The sequence below is a fragment of the Argiope bruennichi genome, chromosome 8 (genome assembly GCF_947563725.1).
Source record: "Argiope bruennichi chromosome 8, qqArgBrue1.1, whole genome shotgun sequence".
Lineage (NCBI taxonomy): Eukaryota > Metazoa > Arthropoda > Arachnida > Araneae > Araneidae > Argiope > Argiope bruennichi.
Window position 1 is genome coordinate 2,380,660 of NC_079158.1, and position 16,848 is coordinate 2,397,507.

A 16,848-nucleotide genomic window follows, 5' to 3' on the forward strand; every position below is an offset into this window, starting at 1 on the left:
TGACCGAATGGCACGTGCTGCAGTACCACCGATTACAGCATTGAGAAATTGCTGGATATGCTGCTTCTGTTTTGATAAAGGTTTACAAATAATAATGTTCTTCCCCTTACAGATAAGGGGAAATTTGCCTTCTATAAGACAAAAAAAAAAGCGATTAAAGAATGTTATTTCTACAATTTTAGTATTATAAAAAAGGAACCGACTATACTTGGATTTAATATTTTGATGTCATCTGTAGCGAGTATTTCATAACATCCAGCTCAGTAGATGCCAGTTCAGAACACGTGTGGAACCGAGAAAGCAGTCTCACTTCTGGTGGAGTGTGGTAAGGCTTTATTCAGCAAGAGATGGCTATAGATCAAAACTTATTCCAATCTATACAATACTTAATATAAAAATAGAAAATCGGTTAAATTATTAATCTACATTACGAATGTATTAAGTTATTAAATAAAATGAATAATATCCTATAATCATTTTGGTATGACAATTATCAAAATTTTTGCAACTTACCGATATCGCTTCGGAATCAATGAGGAAACTTTCCAAGCCTTATTCTTGTGTTGAGAAATAGCTGGAAATATTGTTTTTGCTTTGATAGATGTTTCCAGGTAATTACGGATTGCCTCCGTATAGCTTAAGGAGAACTTTCTTTCTAAAAATAGATTTGAAAATGCTATGTCTGTTGGGCTATTTCAAGTAATTAAATAATTTTAAAATTTATTAATTATATTTGAAATAATTTAGGAACTGACTGCATACTTCCATTGCCAAAATAAGTAGTCATTTTTAGCTAGAGTTTCACCACATTCAGCATAAATGGATTCGATTCAGGACATATGTGGATTCATGAAAGCCGTCTTACTTTAGGTGTAAATAGGAAGTCTTCACTCAGAAAAAGAGCAATTATATAAGCAGTAGGTTTTCCAACTTGTATATACCTATAAAAATACAAAAAATGTAAATTAAACAAAGTTACAGTTTAATAATCAAATCCTGTATTCATTTTTGTATGGCAATTATCAATTCTTACTACTTACTAATACCATTATGAGAAAATATTTGCCATCATACAGATTGCTGATAGAGAATCTGACAGAAACTGAAGTAGTCACTCTGCAAATATGACACTTACACATCGCCTATGAAAATATAAAATTTTATATTATTAAATCAGATATACTTGCATTCAACCCAAATACAATTTTTTTTTAAGTTAACAGCAATTTAATTCTCTATTGATAATGTAACTACTCGCAGTATTTTAAATGCATTTGTAAATCTATTTTAACATGTTATTGATATTACTAAAGTGTTATTTCCTTAATGGTAGTAAGTTTATGCAAGTGTATTTTAAAGACATAAAAGGAGGATTGATAAATTAATTCAACAATCATTGATTATACTTAGGATTACAGTACTGTTTCTCCGTCAAGCGCCGTTAAACGTCCTCCAAACAGAGAGCACTATATAGTGACAAGATGAAATTTTATTCGAAAAACATTCAATTTCCTTCTGTAAGAGTGCAAATAATGTTTTCTGGATTGAAGTATTTTGACGTTAAAAACATTGCTTTGTGATCTTAATGAACATCTCATTAGGAGTAAAAAGGCTTGAAAATTGTTTAAGAAGCAATAATAAAATGTTTCATTCTCCGAGAAAATAAATTTCCGGGAAGCGAAAGACTAACAGTATTACCTGGAAACATTTCTTGTCTTGTTTTAGCACTAAGTGGTTCGTTACTTGCCTGGCAACATTTTCCTGGGGAGGACGGCTACATGCAGAAGGCTCTCGCATGCTGGCTCCATTCTGTGGCGTCTGATTTATTCGGCCCTTTACAGAAATTGATGTCAGAATGGCCCGTTTTTCGATTCAGCCGATTCTTATGTTGAGAAAGAGATGGGAATGCTGCATATGTTTCGATAGATGTTTCTAAGTAATAATGTTTTCTCTCCTTATAACTTGCAACTCATTCGACTAGAAGAATAAATAAAATGATTACAGGATGTCGTGTTTTCGCAATTTTAGTATTATAATCAAGGAACTAAATGGATACTTAGATTTAATATTTTGATGCCATCTTTAGCGAACTTTTCACAGCATCCAGCGTAGTTCATGTCAGCTCGGAACACGAGAGAGAACCAAGGAAGCAATCTCACTTCTGCTGGCGAGTCGCAAGCCTTTAGTCGGCAAAAGGTTGTTAGTGTTCTAACCTATATATACTTAAGTGTCCACATTAGTAAGGTTACAATTATTTAATAATCACATTGAATGATTGTATTCTATATTTTGGCATGATAATTAACAAGATTCTTTTAACTTACCATTATCTATCATTCTGATGTAGTTTCTTGGTCATCCAAATTGCTAGTTGATAGAATTTGTGACAAAAACTGAAAAAAAGTCATTCCATAGACGAGAGTTGGGGAGGGTACCATTGTTCCTATTAATAGCATCAAATACATTTAATAATGTATTCACATGATTCGACAGAAATGTTCTGGTGCAATGAAAGCAGTTTAAATTTAAGCAACTTCAAGTTCCTGCTATTTTCACCACCAGAGTTTACATTTATTCTCTTCCCAGCTACTATTAATGAACAGACAAACCAATGATGTTCTTCTGTAGCAAGGGACATACCAAGTATTTCCTATATAATTCTGACAGTTATCGTTGCCAAAGAGCCACTAGTATGGAATATCAAGAAATTACGAATATTTCTGTTATTCTCAATCATCATACCAGAAGAGCAGATTTACACTGAATTTTGAAAGATTTCAAATGAATTGAAACATCTTCACGCAGAATACAGTTATAAGATGAAAACTTCCCAAATCAATACGTGCTTCTACAATAAGTGAAATTCCCTGCTGTTAAAATTGGATATTTGATGCATGATTTCTTTTCAAGTAATCTTTACAGACCAATTTCTGTTAGAATTTAATTGAACTAAATTGTTTGGTTTTGAACTGGACTGGATTGTTTGAGTGTTTTTGAATTCCAGTTTTTACACTAATTTTATTCTTTGTCTTAATGGAACTCGCTGGTCTTTTTTGTAATAGACGACTTGGCTATCTGTGCAGAAATTTTATTTCCCAATGACTACATCTTGCTTATTATAAATACATTTGATTTTAAATTCGGCCTTTAAGATCAGTATTTCACTTTTTACATGTATACCCGATCCTTAAGATTTTATTTCATTACCATCGCTTAGAACTAAAGACAAACAAAAATCCATTTTTTTTTTAAATCGGCCCCAATTGTTTAATCTAATTCAATTACATTTGCAAAAATTCTCTAGCTCCTTTTGTCAACTTTATCCATTCATTCATTAAAAAATTTAAATTCGCATTCAATATTTCATCGTTAAAACTTCTAAGATTTGATGTATTACAATTCGAAAACGGGTTATATAGAATTAAAAATATTGTTTATAAATTCGGTACGAGTAGCAATTTAAATATTTGCTAAATGTACTAAATCACTAATTTTTTGACATAGTTACTATATCAAAAACGACTTGTATGTTTTGCACCTCAAATATTCGTTTCTTATTATGGCTGATGGATTTGCGAAACTGAATCGAACTAGTCTTCAGGGAATATCAAACAAAATGTTCCTTCAACTAGGGGAATGGCAAACATATGAAAAGCCAAAACAACGAAGCAAGGCTAACTTTATTACAGGTTAGAGGAATCCATGAAATTCAAATGAAACAAATAATGATTAAAAATCACGAAGAGATTAAATATTTGGAGAAATTAAATTTGGATAAAATATGCATCATAAACACGTAACTGTAGCAGTATTGGACGACAAGAGTAGCGAGTTAGAATTCAAAAAGTAATTAAAAGTGAACATTAACACTGGGGTTCAGAGGGGATTTTGAAAATTAAATTGTTAAGAGACTGCTAATTTTTCTATTTCCATCTTCAGTAGGAGTGGTGAATGTAATGCTAAGTTAGTAATTTTCTTTTTATGAACTAGTATTTCTTATTCAGGTTCAGTCACGAAGATGATAAAATGAAACAAAAGGGGTTCTTGCCAGTCAAGCAAATTTTTTTTTATCTGAAGATGTACTTTAATTCATTCTTCCCATCATAAACTGCGAGTCGTTAAAATGCATGCCCTTTCTTTCCATATCATGAAGAAATTTAAGAATATTCTGCCATCAACATAAAATGGCATTTGATTAGACAAATCTAATCGCGAGGAATTCTATTACAAAATGAAAAGTTCAAGCTTCATTCTGGTTTGAAAGTCGAGTGCACGGTGGGAATGTGGTTACATAAACACAATTTTATCGGATAAAAATACAGAATTGGTGAGACTGCAAAAGAAAATATTCTTAAGAGATTAATAACCTCATTTTAAATCTTCGAACCGGTTAATTCCGATATATATTCCGTTTCTCATTTTACTTTTTCAATGAAACGTTTCGAACGATGTTCCTGAATTCTGACTTTCCCAGCATTAAAATATTTCCAACGAAGAAAATCGTTGTAATCAGCCTTAGATGAATGACATAAGCAATTCTTTCGCACAAAATTCTATACTTAGTTCTCTCACTTAGTATTTTACACTTCCCCCATTTTCTTTCACACTCACACACACTATCCATACAGCTATAAATCCACAATTCTCACATTTCCCACATCGCCAACATAAAAACAGTTACAATTCTCGCACCCATAAACTTATCCACGCCATCAACCCCACCACGAGTCTGCAGCTCTCTCTTTCATGCATTACCCACGCCGTCACCACCACTACGAGTCTGCAGCTCTCTCTTTCATACATTACCCACGCCGTCACCACCACTACGAATCTGCAGCTCTCTCTTTCATACATTACCCACGCCGTCACCACCACCACCACTACGAATCTGCAGCTCTCTCTTTCATACATTACCCACGCCGTCACCACCACCACTACGAATCTGCAGCTCTCTCTTTCATACATTACCCACGCCGTCACCACCACCACTACGAATCTGCAGCTCTCTCTTTCATACATTACCCACGCCGTCACCACCACCACTACGAATCTGCAGCTTTCAGGTGTACATCACAATGGCTTAATTCAACATCGAACCAAACATCTAGTTGAAAATGGTACGCAAAAGCTCGTAAATTACGATCCTAGTGCTGTTTTCCCATTTAGAAAATGGAATGCCGAGTTGATGCAGGATAGTAGACACGCAATTTGCTCAAGAACATAACTGCTAAAATTCCTTACAATCACCTGTTACATTTTGTACAGCTTAGTCTACAAATTTATCAGTATTAAAAAATTTCCTCTAAACATCGTACCTAACAATTCAAAGACTGACAGCTCGTAATTTTGAGATGACTTTGCTTCTTTGATAATTCATTTTAACTCAACGAAAAGACAAATTAGACGTTGGATTAAGTATTATTTGTATCGAATAATGTAAAACTTGTTTCATATGAAGGATGAATTAGTGAATAGGAATTAAAAAATTGAACATTGATATTTCGATGCAAGAGGACTCGAGGGCACATTATGGGACATTTCCTTTACGTTATTACGGTTTTCTGTCTTAAATTACAATTAGATTATTCAAACTTCCTATAGCAGAAACGATACCAAATGCATTTTCTTAAATTTCAATCAATAAAGACTCGAAATTTAATGATAAGGGAATTGACTTCATAGCGGGAATGGTTTAAATAATATTAGAGCCGAAATGTTACGGTAGTTCATTAAGCAATAACATGTAAAGAATTTTCGAGTTCAATAATTAAGATAAATACTGCGAAAATGGCCATTAAATAGTACTAAGTAAAGAGTGCTGACATGCATACTAATAAATGTTAACATAATTTATGTTTAACTCAAACCGGAATGAATTACCTTAATTTTAATAGCATTAAAATTTCAAACCAAGAGAATGGCTGAAAGACATTTTAAAGCAATACATGACTAATTATTTCAAACAGCAAGGAAATTTTGTTTAGGTTAATGAGCGGCAATTTAAATATGCCTAATAGATAGCATGTATGGAATGGTTAAGTTCAATTCTTTACCTATCGTTAGTATTAAACAACTAACCAACGCCTTATAAAACGATAGAAAATTAGAATTCCAACGATACTTTCTTATATTCATTTGCCTCATCTAGAGTATTAGAGAGAAATTTACTTAAGAATTAGTCAAAAGTTAATTTCAATACTACTGTCATTTCCGAAAGCAAATCAAAAGTTTTTTTTTTTTTTAATTTCTTGCCAATAATAATTGCTATGGTTTCATTATCATTCATATGTCATCTATAGTTTTACAAATATATTCTTAAGTATTTAACAGTTTTAAATATATATTCAAGAATTTTATTTCTCCATCTATAATGCAAAAATTTAAGACTTCATTATTTAGGTGGTTTTTCATATGCTTACCATTTACTTTGTTCGAAAAACATTTTATCTTTCATCCTAAAAAAAAAAATTCTTTGATTCAAACATCAAATATATATATTTTTAGGTGCAATTCATACAGTCGCCTTTTGAAAAAGTAATTGAATCTACCCGCAGAATAAACAAAATTTTTTTTCAAGAACTTAATTTATGTAATCCGTGATTTTCCATAACAATTCGCAAGCAAAAATTTGAAAAGCAGCACGCACACTGAATGTCATGAATAAATCGATTCTATTTGAATAAATTGAAGCCATAAAAAGGCTGGATTCCGTGGAAACAAAGTATTGTAAATAAGTTAGATAGGAAACTTCAGATGAATTAGACATATCCCGAAATGAAGTGACAGAACTTTATTAAAGTTCTTAGAAGAATATTATAATCAATACTAATTAAATGAGCTAGTTCACTAATCAAATATTGGCAATGGACTTTACTTCTGAACCAAGAATATAAATAAAAAATTCCAACTTAATTTTAGATTTATTCTGAAAAATCTACCACCACGATTTAAATATTGATATTAGTAAAATGCTTTTTAATTTCTAGGGAATTTCACTTATCGCAGAGTTAACTGCCTCTACGATTTCAATTTCATAACTAGACTCAGTTTTCCATTTAAGAATTAGTAACTTATTGGAATGAAGAATCTGAACCTCTGGTTTCTGAATGAGCAAGGAAGAAGTATTCTAATCATCAAATATCCTACAGAGGTAGTTTCCGGACAGCTAGATACCACAATTATATAGACATATACCTGGTTAGTTCAATACAACAGAAGGAAATCCACATGAAAATACTTTCCTCCGTTAACCATAAGTGACATGGCTTGTAGAAATAGTGATTAGTATTACTTTTTGATGTCAGCTTGAACTGGAACAGGATTTTCAATTCCAAACTTGGAAGAATGCCACTTGCTGGAACGATGGTTTCAACTTATGCACGATTCATCACGTAGCAAGTGTTGGACATAATGATGCAGATGCCGCTTCTACTTTCGAATACAAATTATCGTAAGCAGAAGAGCTGTCAAAGATTATGGTTAATCGTTGCGCAGATAATTAATGGTCAATATTTGAGTTAACACAACATTTAAAAAATGATTTAAGGAAATTTGAAAAATATTTTAATTTAATTATAAGAATATATTAAGTATCCGTATGTACAGAAGTACAAAAAAATTGCTTTGAATGAGAAAAATCTGGAATTTTAACAATTATGAATCATATTTAACACTAACTCTTTGCAATTTTTACGATTTTTTTTATAGTTGAGCAGCAGCTTAGATGGTAAAAGTCAAGTTTAATTTGATTTAATCTTAATTTAGTTGAATTATTTAATTTTATATTAATATTCTATTTGAAAGTAGATAACGTATCTGATAAATTTGTACTGCAATCAGAATACAAAAGCGTCATACGAGCTGATGCACCTTCCTTAACCAAGTAACTTTTGCACTAATGGAAGAATGATAAATTACGAACTAAAAATAATTTCATTAATACGGGTGATTCAACAACTACTAATTGAATTCAGAACAATTAAATATTCTATATTAGAGTAAATTCACAAAGCAAACATTAGAATGTCATGAAAATATGCAAGCATTTTATTTTACAGAAATGCTCTCGAATTACATTTTACATTGTGCCATAAAAATGTGCTTACATTAACATCTTGCTAAGTCAAGAGAAAAAAATGGTCCATTGAGATAAAAGTAACAATGCAACACAGAATGGAAATTGATACATAAACGTTTTTAAAACTTCAGCTTAATAGTCTGAAGCTAAGAAAAGCATGGGTTATTGAAATAAGAAAAGCGCATATCTTGCATTGCATTGTGGTTCTCTTATGTATTCAAAGCAATATTGTTAAACTAACATACTTTCCATAAATTGCGAGGTATAATCGTGCCATTATGCACAAAACGCAACGCTATTCAGACAAGCGATTGGACCCGTCTCTATGAAGACAAATTTTACTCTTTTTAGAGGAGCAGTCTCTGACAAATAAAGTCCCCCCTCCAAAACTTTAAATGATAAATCTGAATTTTCGGGTGTATTAAAATAATTGGAAGTTAATGCCCTCAATAATTTTAGAACATTTTGCATAAAAATACAGGAACTAAAGTATTAACTTTTTGCTTATATCAATTTTATTATGAATTTTCTTTCATTTCAGTTTTTCAAATTTAATTTTAAGAAATCATAATATTTTACACTCATTAAAAAATAAATTCTTTAAGTTCATGAAGTCATTCTCTTGTTTCCACTTTTAAATCTATAAAAATGACAAACTTTGGATAGGCATCAAAGAATAACTTTTACATTTATTGAAAACGGGCTGGTTTTTCTGTAAAATTACTGCATAGAAGGCAATGACTGAGGTAACACGACTAGACGAAGACAATACAGACGATTCAATTCCGAAATACTGTGATACAATTTTTTGAATAAAGGTTCAAAATTTTAAGAGAGTTTTTCCCAAAACAATGAGGCAAATAATCATTAGGGATTGAAAGTGTTTGAAATGAATAAAGCAAATTAAAAAATACAACTTCAGGTAGTATTTGCTAGTAATAACCGACAAGAAATATAATGAAAATAGAAAGCGACTTCAAATAAACAATTCTAAAAGGAATACATTGTAATGCAAAAAAAATATTAGGTTACCAATTCTATAAAGGAAGAATTTTTTTGGCAGAAAAGAATTTTAATGTAAAGTTCGTAATACACAATGCATTGTAAAATTTAACTTTTGAAAAGTTATGTTTACAATAAGACAAATTTGTACAATTAAATGCTTAAATTCAACTATTTTTATGCAGAGTGACTTGCAGTTTTAATTACCAAACCATTAAGATAAATCAAAAAACATTCAAGACAGTCGTAGCACACTTTTTGAAAAGGCTATATTGTTGAAATATTAAATACTTTACGTATTTCTACGTATTCTATCTTCGTCAATCTGAAAACCTGAAAGTAAACGAACTAAGTATTTTTTGGAAACACTTTATAGGAAACTTTACTTATTGGTTAGATCTACTTTTCTAAGCAAAAGAGAAGTTTTAAATTATCATAGGTTTCATTTATGAAACATTCATACACAAACTTAAAGTCCATTCTAATCAAATTATTTAAAATTTCCTCTGATGTAAAGTTTTGAAAAATAGTCAGATTTAGTAGAAGTGGCCGAACGAAATACCGTCACATCGTGACGAAATATTATAACTTGCATTCATTTTTCAATAATGAAAACATCCATTATAACTTCTTTCAACGATTCTCATAGTTTTTATTTCCATAATTATAAATGAAATTTTTTTTGAAGTTGCAATAAACCTTTTTCAAATAAGATTTCATTATCTTTTTATTACTATAAATAAATGAATTTTATGAATTCCAATTCTTAAATACTTGAACTATAAATATAGATTAATAATTATGGAGCTTTTATTGCAATGGTCATTCCGATACATTTCCCCGTCAGAATATACAATTCTTGTTATTGGACATACAGCTATGGTTTGGAACAATTACAATAAATAGAAATGACTGCCTACTAAAAAGTTTTTTTCTTTTATCAATGACAATGCCGAGTTAATTCGATATTTTCAAGTTGGGTAGTCTCAAGCAGATGAATTTGAGTTCGTCATCCTCAGATTTTCCAATATAAGAGTATCATTTTTGCTACTTTTATTGTGCAGAATAAAATACAATCATTTATAACTATCCTAATAAGTGAGTGCTATATTGAAAGTTCAGATGAACTGAAAGGCTCTTTAGCTAAATTTCAGACGTTTCTAAAATCAACATTATAACACTCAGAATGAAAGAGCAAAGAGAACGGAACTAAGCTAACATATAAATCAGATAAAGTGTTTAGAATATGTGTAATATCGATTGCCTGAAACATTAAATTTCTTTTCTTCTTGACAATTAAATAAATCTGAATCCATCATTGAAGTAATTACCCCATTAATGAAGTGCTTAGATAATAGGAAAGAAGTTTTTGAATAAACTATGGGTTATCGAGTATTGTGCATACTTTTGCTCCAGATACTGTTTTTAACCATAAATAATTCAAAATTCTTTAAAATAGAAGCAGATGGTCACATGCAGCTATGAAAAATTTGTAGTTATGAAGTAAATTATTTGTAGTAATCAGTCACAAAACTTTGTGGTAATCTTGCTACGTAAAATAACAGTTCAATCAATAATGGTTTCATTTGTAGTTATTCAAATGTCAATCTCTGTAGACAAGAAATTGTTGCTTCCGATTTAAAGTGTTTTATGAACTATTCTCCGTTTTTGCCGAGCTTTGATAACAATAAAATCTTACGTGTCGGAAGTGAAAATTCACATTATATTCCATCAAATAGATAAAATTTTAATTTTAGAGAATTTCTGTAATATACTTCAGTACAAATTTTACTATTTTCAGCACAAAATTCTTTAAAATAAGCAGAATTCCCATGAGTTAATAAAAAAAGTGACTTTGCTTTCAGAATTGATTTTTTAATTTATTGACCAAAATATTACATTTAAAATATTTGTTTGACAATTAATTTTAATATAAAAAAATCATTCTGTTCGCTCAGCCAAAACAAAGTTCACAAAAACAAATAATTTATGTTTCAGATTTTATATTTGAATGCTTTAACAAAGAATTCCCAAAGCGGTAACAAAAACTTTTCTTTCAGAGTTAAAAATTTATTTATTCTTCTAGCGAACGAAGATGTCATGTGTATAAAATTGATCTTTCGCCAGTTACATGGATTAGGGAACACATTTAAAAAAAGAATGTCCGAGTTTAAAATAGTTGCAACATTCCGATTTTTCAAAAAAAAAAAAAAAAAAAAAAAAAAAGACATTTAATGTAAACGGATATTTTAGCAAGAAAAAATATTCTACAATAGACGTAAAACGACAAAACAGTTTATATTCATTATTAGACTTAAACTAATTTGAAACAACAGAACTTACCATCAAAATACTAAGAAGTTGCTTAATAACGCAAAAGATACTAAATTATAAAATATATCTATCCCAGCACAATTCAAAATATTCAAGGTTTAACAAAAATCATTTAAAAAAATTATTCTAGCATGCAAAGAACTACAAAACGAAAACTGATCAATCTTTTGAAACTTTTAAATAGTAAAGATATTGACGTGTTTTATAAATCCTTCTCTTCTTCCAAAGATCTATGCAAGGTGGCTCTGCAGCTAGCTTGGATATTTCTTTTAAATAAAGAACAGTTTTCCAAATTTGAACCCGGAAGAAGCACGCATAAAGTATATGAATGTTGCTTAAAAACCAATAATTATTGCTATAAATTTAAAAATAAATCTGCCAGCTTTGGTTGAATATTAGGAAAATGTGATAAAAAGATTATTTATCTTTCATTCAACAAATGTCATTATTTGAGGAATTTTTACTTTAAGAACTGTAAAAAAAAGAAATGGTTCCGATGCATAGAGGTCAATGAAACAACATACTGACATCTGATTTTTTTAAATGTTTGCTTATCCTCTCTGAAACTTTTGAATAGACTTCTTAAGATTCTCAGAGTATATGTTTTGAGTTAGGAACATATTTTAAAAGTATAAGGCGAATTGAATTTTTTTTAAATAATTTAACCACTCATTTCATCATATCTTTATATCACTGAGTTGTTACTAATATCCCTTTTTTTGATGAAGATAGCATTAATCTGAAATAATTTAGATCATTTCATATTTTTCAACTTAGTATTTTAGATTCTATCATTTTTTATATGGGATGGACCTTGTAATTTTGAGCTCCGATGATGAGCGTAATCCCTCTTGTAGTCCTCTCTCTCCAAAATTCTGCATATTTGCAATAGCTATTTAGCGTTCACTCGGCCTGCATTAACGATGAATCTTTAGTAGAATCGAATTTCGAAACTGGATCCTTCCAATTCCGTGGGAGAGACCCTACCACTAGGCCACCGTAGTCCCCTAAGGAAGTCATGCAGGAATATTTGCGAAGGTTAGCTGAAATTAGAAACGAAATATTTTCATCTTGTTTCTTCATTAACATCTATGTTGCTTACCGTTTTTTTTTTTGTTTTTTTTTTGATACCCTTGACATAAAATTCCGGTTGATAATATTTAAAGTAATCATCTTATTTACATTAGGAGCACAGACCACCTTTATTTCGTCTTTCGCTAGTTTTGGTAGATTTATTTTTAAATTTGCGCAATAATTGTTGTTCATTTAATAAAATTTATATTTCTTGTGGATGCACCTTCCGGGTTCGAATTCGAATAACATTTTTTGTAATTTTTTAAAATTCCTCGTTCTTGCTGCAGAGCCGCTTTTTATAAATCTTTGGAAGAAGAGAACAATTTATGAACACTTTCTACCTCATACAACTTGATAAAGTCTCAGAAAATGATTAGTTTTTTTTATTTTGTGATTCTTTGCATGGTGAAGTATATTCGCTTTAACGTTCAGATATAACCCTCCTTATGATGGATTGTGCGCATATTGAAGCCGAAGTCGCAGCAAGTGACACTCTCCCATGTTGCTTATTTAAAATCCAATACTAGTTCCTCGATGTCGTGACAAAACGCCATCACGCCATATTAGGTCTTTAAGGATGACGGCTAAAATTTTGGATATTGTCGTCTGTCGCACTGGACTTCACTGGGTATGTCTATTTATTGTGGTATTTTAGCTGCTCGGAGGCTGTTTATGCGGAATATTCGTACATCATGGATATTTCTTCATTGTTTAATCGGAATATTAGAGTTCAAAAATTAACGCGTTAAGATCCTTCGTTTAGTTCAAAATATCATATAATTCAAACATTCATTCTCGTATAGGAATAAGAATTATAAAACTAGAATGACCTTGCAATAAAAAAAATCCTTAAAATTAAAATTTCTTTCCTTGATTTAGAGTATTCTCTCAATTTGAATTAATGTAATTTTCCAAAATGAATCTCAAACTAAAATTCAGTTTTATTTTTAGCAACGCCTTCTATTTCTCAGCGCTAACTGAGTGAAAAGTCCATCCATTAAATATTATATTTGTCCAAAGTATTTAACTTAATTTCGCGTATAATTTCAACTCGGGATATTACTAATGCATCTCTAATGCTTCAATTGACTTGTTTATAATTTTTCTAGTTTAGCTTTCCCCGAGCTTAGTTTTTCAAATGCAATAGAAACCTTCAGTATATGTCGTTATTCAAAGCTTCATTTATGAATTGGTGAATTACAGGTCACTTAAAATCTTAATTGAACTCGTAACCTACTTAAGTTTATTATCAGTTTATTCATTATTTTATTAAAACGCGATATAAATTTTACCGGAAGAAAAATCTATAATTTCAGAATATTTTATTGAATTTGTAACTGCGCATAATTAGCATATCAATTAATGAAGCGACAAATTGTTACTAGAAATGTTCAGTAGGCTTGTCTGGTTCTTAAAATAGTTTTTTATTTTATTGTAATCTTGATATTCTTATTCTATATAGCTTCTTAATTATTTGGGACACTTGCTATTTAATTATATACTTGAGGCATTGAAGCCTTTATGATTTTTGCATGTAAAGTTAATACATTAAATTGCATATACTCTTAATTGTGGAGTTAAAAATTCATTTATTCGATGCGCGTGCGAGTCTTGTTTGTGAAGTGGTTTAATGTCCTATGTATTAGTTCCCCTTAATCGAACAAATCTATTGTATTAAAATTCTATATTTTAATAGTGCCCTATACTTATTGCTGATTTAGTGAATATCTATTTTCTTTCTGTATCCAAACGGTGAATTTTATGATATGCTATTACATAATTTAACATTTCAATCGAAGTGTATTTCAATTTAACAGTTTCTGATTTGAAATCAGCTCCCTTAGGTTAACTATAAACTTAATTTGTTGAAATTTAGAGAAAATATATTTGATCTTGTATTCACTTTTTGGTAATTTTTTAATATCAAATCATAGAAACTAAAGATGCAATAAAACTAGATTCGTGCATCCAAATATCGCTTTCACATTTAGAAATCGTATTTAGACTTGATACAAATTAAACGTAATCCACCTTTTCAGAATGCACCTTTATTGTAACCAACGGAGCTATCAAAGTGCATGACCCGGTTTTGACAGCTGTCAGTATTTGTCCCGATTATGGGAATGTTTTAAATTTATAAATTGGTAAGTTAAGCAGAATGTAGGAAGTTTTTGCATGGAATCTACAAAATTATGGCTGTTGAATAAATCGCAAATCCTGCATTACTATTAGCCTGCTTTAACTCGATATCTCATCAAAACTAGGAATATCGACCCTTGGTTTTTGAACATTTTATGTAATCGATTTGGGCATAAAATGTTCATAGAAATATTTTTCGAACTTGGGCTGTAGGATGCATTTTATCCTCAGATTGAGAGGTGCATTATGTGAATGGGAAATATTGCATTGATATATATTGACATGCGATGGATGGAGTTAAATCAATATACTTAAGAGATAGTTGTATGTGAAACAGAAACCGTGCGAGATCATAGTAGGCAAGTACAATGCTAGTCCCGACTCTATTGTAATGTGGTGCGAAAGCGCTGTGGATTAATTGCTCATACTCAAAAGTTGTGGTGTGGGCCTGGTAGAAAAAATGTCTGATAATCGCTTATCGCGTAATTGGATATTGTATGCAATTATGAGTGAGAAATGCATGTGAAAGCCGAGGACTGGTTGTGTGGGGGTGCCGGCGTGAGAAATGTGAAATCGTGTTAGGTTTGGTGGCTTAGGTAATGAATGCGAGGATTCTGAGCTTTTTGTTGGGTGTGCGTGAGCTGTGGAATCGTGTCGTTGTTTGGTGGCGTGGGTAATGAGTGCGAGAACTGTGGAATCGTGTCGTTGTTTGGTGGCGTGGGTAATGAGTGGGAGAACTGTGGAATCGTGTCGTTGTTTGGTGGCGTGGGTAATGAGTGGGAGAACTGTGGAATCGTGTCGTTGTTTGGTGGCGTGGGTAATGAGTGCGAGAAATGTGGAATCGTGTCGTTGTTTGGTGGCGTGGGTAATGAGTGCGAGAAATGTGGAATCGTGTGTACGAGACTGTGGAGTCGTCGTATGGAGGCGGTGTAGGAAATTTGTGTGCGAAATGAATTCTGATTGTAGTGTGGCCAGTGTGTGTGCTTATGAGATGGAGTCATCGTGGTGACAATGTGGCCTGTGTGTGTGATTTTGTAAGAATTATTGAATTAATTTCTGGAAATTAGAATTTTAAAGGAAAGCAACTTAGAAAATTAATCTTCGTGAAGAATATTTTGGTCTTGGAAGGAAAAAAGGACGAAACAATGGGGCATCGGTTAAGAATTTAAAACGCCAGTAGCCATTGGGAATAATGGAAGAACAGAATGTCTACTCAGTTTTAAAATTAACTGAATTTTAAATAATAAAAACTTTACTTTTGTTAATATTAAACGCACTTTTGTATTTGAATTTCACTAATTTATAGGTTTTGGAAACTGTGAGGAATTTTTTAATTAAATAGATTTAATTGTCGAGGTCCTTTTTGTGACGGTGTTTCATAGAATCAATCTGAATTGGAATCATATTAGTCAACTTTCGTAATTCATTTTGTGTCCGACGGATAATTCGAAATTTCTTTATAGTATGAGAAGAACACACACAGCACTTAATCCTTCAGTGGATTGAATAAAATAAAATTTTTATAAAATTCTTGCGACTTTACTGGTGATATTCCTTATATTTTCTTCGTGGTAGAGCTTAATAAAAAAAATCATTCCCAACTCTTAAATTTAAATTCTATGAAATGTCTAATAGGAATCTTTAAATATCTAATTTCTTCGAATACGTTTGCTTAACCAGACCTTATAAAAAGGGTAGTTGATTAAGAATTAACCATAGATTCATTTCAAAACTTCTAAATCTTTAATTAAAAAGTTAATGTTTTATTTTCTTCAAAAATTAATTAGGAATTTTTAATATTCAGAAATTTACTAATTGCATTTCCATGACCTATTTCTATACAATTTTTTCGAAATGTTCTGAAGTCATTCGCACTTTCTGGTCTTTCTTTTACTCTCGGAGAGAATTTCCCTCTACTGCCTATAATGTAAGTTTTAATCCAGTCAGCCTCAATGTTTTGCTATTCCATGAAATTGAATCATCCTATTCATCATTCTTATAGTTGAAGTAACAATTCATCCGTTATCTCACAGAGTCTGGCTCTATTCTATCTCAATCTGCCATAAAAAAATGTAACTCGGCAATAAGTTTTAAGTATTGTGTAAATCTGGTTTTAAAAGCACAATGCTAAGAATATTAATAGATTCTGCGCATGTGCGGGAACTTGATTCTTAAAATTCCGATAAAATATAGAAATATTTTAAATTTATAATATTGTTTTG

At 31.0% G+C, this 16,848-nt stretch overlaps 2 long non-coding RNA genes across 4 annotated transcripts; both read right to left on the minus strand.

Annotated features, from left to right (window-relative positions):
- Positions 1-49: 49 nt before the first annotated feature.
- On the minus strand, positions 50-828 carry LOC129981977 (uncharacterized). 2 transcript variants are annotated; one of them, XR_008785392.1, is made up of 3 exons: positions 763-828; positions 514-651; positions 50-385 (listed from the first exon to the last, which is right to left on the minus strand). It is a non-coding gene; the product is annotated as an uncharacterized LOC129981977 (long non-coding RNA). The 2 variants fall into 2 exon arrangements; XR_008785393.1 differs by having other exon boundaries at positions 514-655; positions 763-820.
- LOC129981978 (uncharacterized) lies at positions 827-11,543 on the minus strand. Of its 2 annotated transcripts, XR_008785395.1 has the most exons (6): positions 11,423-11,543; positions 2,325-2,393; positions 2,057-2,222; positions 1,699-1,977; positions 1,041-1,142; positions 827-941 (listed from the first exon to the last, which is right to left on the minus strand). It is a non-coding gene; the product is annotated as an uncharacterized LOC129981978 (long non-coding RNA). The 2 variants fall into 2 exon arrangements; XR_008785394.1 differs by having other exon boundaries at positions 2,057-2,393.
- Positions 11,544-16,848: the final 5,305 nt, after the last annotated feature.